Below are 6000 nucleotides of genomic sequence, written 5' to 3'. Positions count from 1 at the left end.
ATAGGAGATTTCGTTAGCGACGCGATTTCCTGAAATTCTCTTGATACTCATCTTACGCATCGCTATGGACGAGCATTTAGATTTAGATGGAAATGAGGTTATTTTTAGAGACGAATCTCATTTTGAATATGAACATATTTTATGGGAATTTTTACAGATTTATTACAAGATTTGTCCAGCAGAACAACATAATTTTAATCACTGTAGACAATTAAATAATTACTGTAAAATATATTTGAAAACGTATATAATTTGAAACAGAAAATTTTGCATAATGCACAATGTAGAAAAATTATCTTTTTTAAATGTGTTTTTTTTTATATTGCATAACTATGTTAATTTTGCAGCGACGATTTTTTTCATTATGTAAATATCATGTAATGTACAATATGTTAAGCGTCGTAGTATGTTCGCTCAACGAGGAAAATAGTTATTCTAAGAGCCCGTGCCCGTATATCTTGCTAGTCAAGCAAGAGCTAAGGAGGCTGCGCAGCGATCCATTCAGAAAATACGCGACACCGTAGTGCTTACGGTAGCAGCGCTTATAAACCAGCAACGCCAACCGCATTACCGCCTTGCCATCTCGAGACATGCGCATTTCCCAACGGCGGCGTCTCGTCTTAAAGAAAATGAAGGACGTGATTTATTAACGCTCTCCAAAGTTACCGCTTAGGCGCCATAATGGCATCGTCGCAATTATTCTAAATCAGAATTCCTCAGCGAAACGCTCCTCTTTCGCTTCTCCTAAATACGCTCCGGTACGTCGAAATCTGTATGGAATCTAATTGTAAGTTAAAAGATTGCCATAATACGTCAAGATATTCGCAAAGTATCCATTTAATGTTGATTTGTACGTAATTGTTACAAATGTACCGCCATTTCCTGTAATCTTATTTAAATTCTACGGTTTTTTAAATTTATTTTTTAATTTGTTTTTTATTCCATCTTAAGTGATATTAAGATGTACTCTAATATGAAAAAAAAGAGATAATGAAAATTCGTTAACGAACAAATTAAACGCTAGAAATGTATATTTTTGCGATATAGCATTGTGATTTTTTTTTAACTGTAATGCGAGATACAATGGATTTTTAATCATGAAATTGCAAGCGATATAAAATCGTACTGGCAATTGAAAATTATAAATGTAATTTGAAATCGCATTTATAATGAATTCATTTATTAAATGTTTATATAGGGAAATGGTAAAAATTATCTTTATCTGAGATGATTTAAATGTTATGAATTTAATTTTAATTAGCGTCCAAAAGAACTTTTAGTAAAGGCAGAAAAGTGATTACAGAAGAGTGTATGCGTTTAACGGATAGCACGCAGCTGAACTAATATTTCTGGCAATGAATGCATTTTTCTTTTCTGTGCTGAATAAATTTTAATCATATTTTTAATTAATTCTTTTTTACTAATCTTTTAACATAAAAAAAGAAAAATTTATGAAAGAATAATTTTTATATAACTGTATACATACTGTTTATTTATTTGTGTTTAAAGTGACTTTTGAAAAATTATTTTACATTTTTATTGTTTTAAGTCCCAAATAACATAATTCAATATGATGTTTGCAATATAAAATGACATGCGATTCAAAATTATATTTACGATAAGAAATATCATTGTACAATTCAAAAATATATGATAACAATCGTGATGCAAATATCTGTCACATTCATTGCGATTCTTAAAGCAGATTGCAATCACGATGCACAATTTTGTAAATCGCACATCTCTATTAAGCGCTCAAGTTATACGCGCTTGGAAAGTTTCGGCGTGTAAGGACGCGTTGAATGCGCGCCAGTTCACAAGTTCGCGGCTTCAATCGGGGTGGATCGTCGTCGGCGCATTCGTCGATAACTCTGAGAAGCGTGGACGTGACTTAAATCGTGAATTCCCTCATCGTCGATGATTTCGCAGTTCGCGGATAAAGGGCGGCCTCGCCCTTAGATTTGAAAGGGGCTCGTGTGCCTTCTCTATCTAGCTTGCGCGCGACTGCGAAAGAGCGTGCGACGGTTCACGGTGCTTGCACCTGTCGACCCTCCGTTTAATAACTTAAGCCTATTAGCAGCGAGTGCCTTCGGTCTTGTCTCCAAAGCAGTGAGAGAGAGAGAGAGAGAGAGAGAGAGAGAGATGGTTTCTCTCTTTTTTTCTTTTTCCATAGCAAACACTACTTTTTTTCGGTTGGACCGCGAAAATACTCAATTGCTCCTCTCAGTTTTTCCCCAACGAGCTCGGCGCTTATTAGCATCCGGAGTGCAAATTATTCGTCGACTGTTATTATCGTTCCTCGCTTGGCCTTGGTGTCGCCGGGAATGTTCTCACGATTATTCGGATTGTTATTATTATTTAAAGAAAGTTTCGCCCTTTCTTTCTTAGTGACCGATATTACTCCATATCTTATTCTTTACTCTTCGATGTTTCTTGCTAGCGTTATATTAGCTTGCCAAATATAATTGACTCCTTTTTTCTTCTCCGAGAGAAGGCAAATGTGCATGGAAGAAAAAAAATAAAAATTTAGCTTGAATCATATTTTTCATTATTATCTTTTATATTATCTTTTTTACATAAAAAAAAATGATATTATATTCATGGGATTAGAAATTTTATTAATTGCAGGTAAACCTGTTAATTCAATAGTAGTATTAATGAAACAAATATTTGTTTTAGTAAAACAAGAGCATGACGTATTAAATTAATAAAATTATAAAATTAAACTAATGCTGTTTTTTATACACTTTTTTCTTATTACGTGATGTATGTTTACATATATTATTCTCTGTTATTATCATGTTTATAAGGATTAAATGAATTTATTTAGTAAACTTGGCTATATCAAAGTTGTAAAGCTTATATGTTTCTCTCTTTAATGAAAAATAAACACATATGAAATATATGTGTATTTATAAAATGTATTATATAAAATAGATATGCACAAGAACTAACAAGGAAACCTCGTGAATCGTCAAATTTTGATTTTAATGAAACTTTGTATACATATATAGATTTATACGTAAATAAATGAATTTAGAAAATATTAGTCGATCAAATTTTATTTGGCCAATAAAAGTTTTAAGGGAAAACTATCTTTTAAAGCAGTTTTCAACTTTTTTCAATATAAATTCAAAAACTATTCAAAATATAAAAAGTCTTTTATATATTATAGAAAAATTTTATAATATTACTTCTATTTATCTAATAATATTTTTTAATAATATTTTTTAAAAATAATTATTCTTTCGCTTATTAGTCTGTAACTGTAATCTTTTTAGATAAATATCTACGTTTCGAAATCTATTGATTGATTTTCCTTATATGCGAATATTTTAATTGAGATCTTTATCATACTTTATTTATAATGTATAAGATATAATGAATTGCAAATTATACGATGTAAACTAGATGCTAGAAAAGATTAGTCAAAAAGCTATTTCACATTTTCCGGAATTGCTACCATTTCTTTTTGCGCGCTAACATTATTCTTTCGGTAGTAACGCGCAGTCTGGGGAAAAATCATTGTTCTCTTTTCTCTTCTTTTCTCTTCGTGTACCGCGTTGATTAGCATTTGCGTAGTAATTTACTTTTGTGCTTCCACTACATACGCTCACTACACACGTCCACTCGCTTTCCTTTTTCTCGTTTCTTTTTTATGAATATTCGTCATCGTTAGTTAAATTATTATCGTTTTATGACTATGCATTTCTGTCACAGTTTCGGTATGCCGTATATTCGAGGCGCCAGCTTTTTTTAACCTTAGCATACACGGAACATATTAAAAAGCGATATTTTTTGTTTCTTAATACGCTACGTGCGTTGGTTTTGTATTTGCGAGTATAATTAGAATATAATGAAAATATATGTGTGTCGTGTGTAGCATCGCAAATATAAAAAATATTAATAGATACAATCTACAATTCTCTTTTTATATAAAAAAATAATATAAAAAATAATAATAATGTGTGTTAATAGAGATACGCTTTACAATTATTTATGTGTGTGTATATATATATATATATATATATATATATATATATATATATATATATAACACACATTATTATTATTATTTTTTATATAATTATTTTTTATATTATTTTTTTATATAAAAAGAGAATTGCAGATTAATATTGTATCTATTAATATTTTTTATATTTGCGATGCTGCACACGACACGATATATATATGTATAAAACCGATAAGAGGAGTATTGCTGTGTGGAATCATCTTTACATATAATAGAAATGTGGCTTTGATTAAGTTTTGAAGTCATTAGTGCCAGATTGACGGATGCAGTAAACGCACTCGAAGAATAACCTCCGTAACAGTTAGGAAAACGTTTCCTCCAAGCTTTAAGCTCATCTGGGATGGAGAAACGTCGCGGAACTCCCACGTGATAAGGCGATTACTCTTTCTATTTTTTCTGCTAAATTTATGCCATCAGCGCCGCGTCGCCGGCAGCAACAATATTTTCATTGTGCCACCGGCAGAAAAGCAATTATCGTGCGGTGCGCGCTTTCTTGGCGCCTGGGCTACAAAGCGGATAAGGATCTCGACGCTGATTTCCGGCGCGGGAAGGGTTTTACGGGCTGTCCCGCTAATTGGAGCGGGTGCTTTCCCTCGCGGATGTTAAACACGACGGGTAATGGTTTCTTACGCGAGGCTACACGATCTTGTTAATACGCTCTATTGACATTCGTGCTGTTTAAACGCGATTTTCCTCTGTGACATTTCTTGCGACGACGCAATCATCCGCCGGCGTTAATAATTTAATAAATAAATTAAAGTCTTGTTTTCTACGTTATTTTGCAGCATAAAAATACCTGAAATTTGCATCAAATTTTTATTTTGTGCGCGCTGCAAATTACATTCGTGCCCTACATTTCTGCGTGTAATTCTTTTTTTCTCATCAAAGTCGCGCGTTATTTCTGTTTCGTTTTAAGTGCATAATGGGCAGGAAGTGTGAAAATAGACCTATTATTAGAATGATTTGACTGAAGAAGTGAGGACATTTAAAATTCTCTTTTTCTTACGTTCAACTACTTTTTCTTTCTTTTTAAGTATCATTCTTTTTTTTAGAAGTTACCGCTTTAATTATAAAACTATTATTACAATATAAAACTGAAATTTTGGATAAAGTTATTAATTCATAGCACCTTCAAAAATTGTCGATTTTAATTTTCTGAGATGGAAAATAGTGAGATAAAATGAGATATTTTATCTTGTTGGCAGTTGATAATTCTTCCAGTTGAGTAGTATGACTTGTTAAAAATAGAAGAACAGATTTTTGCTTTATTCATTTAAGTAGATAAACGTGACACGTCTACCGTTTAAAATTACACTCATAAATACAAAGGAAGTCTCGCAGGAATAATTTACTAATTCCTTTATCTTATCAAGTCAATCGTTGTATTTTAACTCGTGGAGTGTCAAAACATTAGAAATTACGAAAAAAGTGAGGATTTATTTAAAATTCTTTTTGACGAATTATTTTTCTTTTTTTTATCCTTCTTTTCTTTTTAGAAATTGCCGATTTTATAAAACTAAAATTTTAAATAAAATCACTAATTTACAGTTCACCTCAGTTTTTAGAAATTACCAATTTTTATTTTTTGAGATGGAAAATAGTGAAATATAGAATGAGATATTTTATCTTGTAGACAGTTGGTGATTCTTCCAGTTGAATAGTACGCTTATTAAAAATAGAACGAATGCGAAGTACGAGTCGCTGTTGCTAGTTAAAAATAAAACATCGTCTTTTCTTTTCGCGAAGTAGCGTGAAACGAGTAATTCACACGTACACATATATAACGCTAGCTCGGCAGCATTGACAATGGGACGAACTGGATTATGTATATCTTGTAACAGAGGTGCATCCGCGACGGCATGAAATTTACGACGGGCATGCCGACGCCGACGCCGACGCCAACGCCGACTGGATTTTATTTTTGTTCGCGCTTGTAACTAGGAATTTATTCCGGATTTCATCCGTTC

The sequence above is a fragment of the Acromyrmex echinatior genome, chromosome 8 (assembly GCF_024713525.1).
Source record: "Acromyrmex echinatior isolate Ae372 chromosome 8, ASM2471352v2, whole genome shotgun sequence".
Classification (NCBI taxonomy): Eukaryota; Metazoa; Arthropoda; class Insecta; order Hymenoptera; family Formicidae; genus Acromyrmex; species Acromyrmex echinatior.
This window is presented reverse-complemented; position numbering follows the sequence as displayed.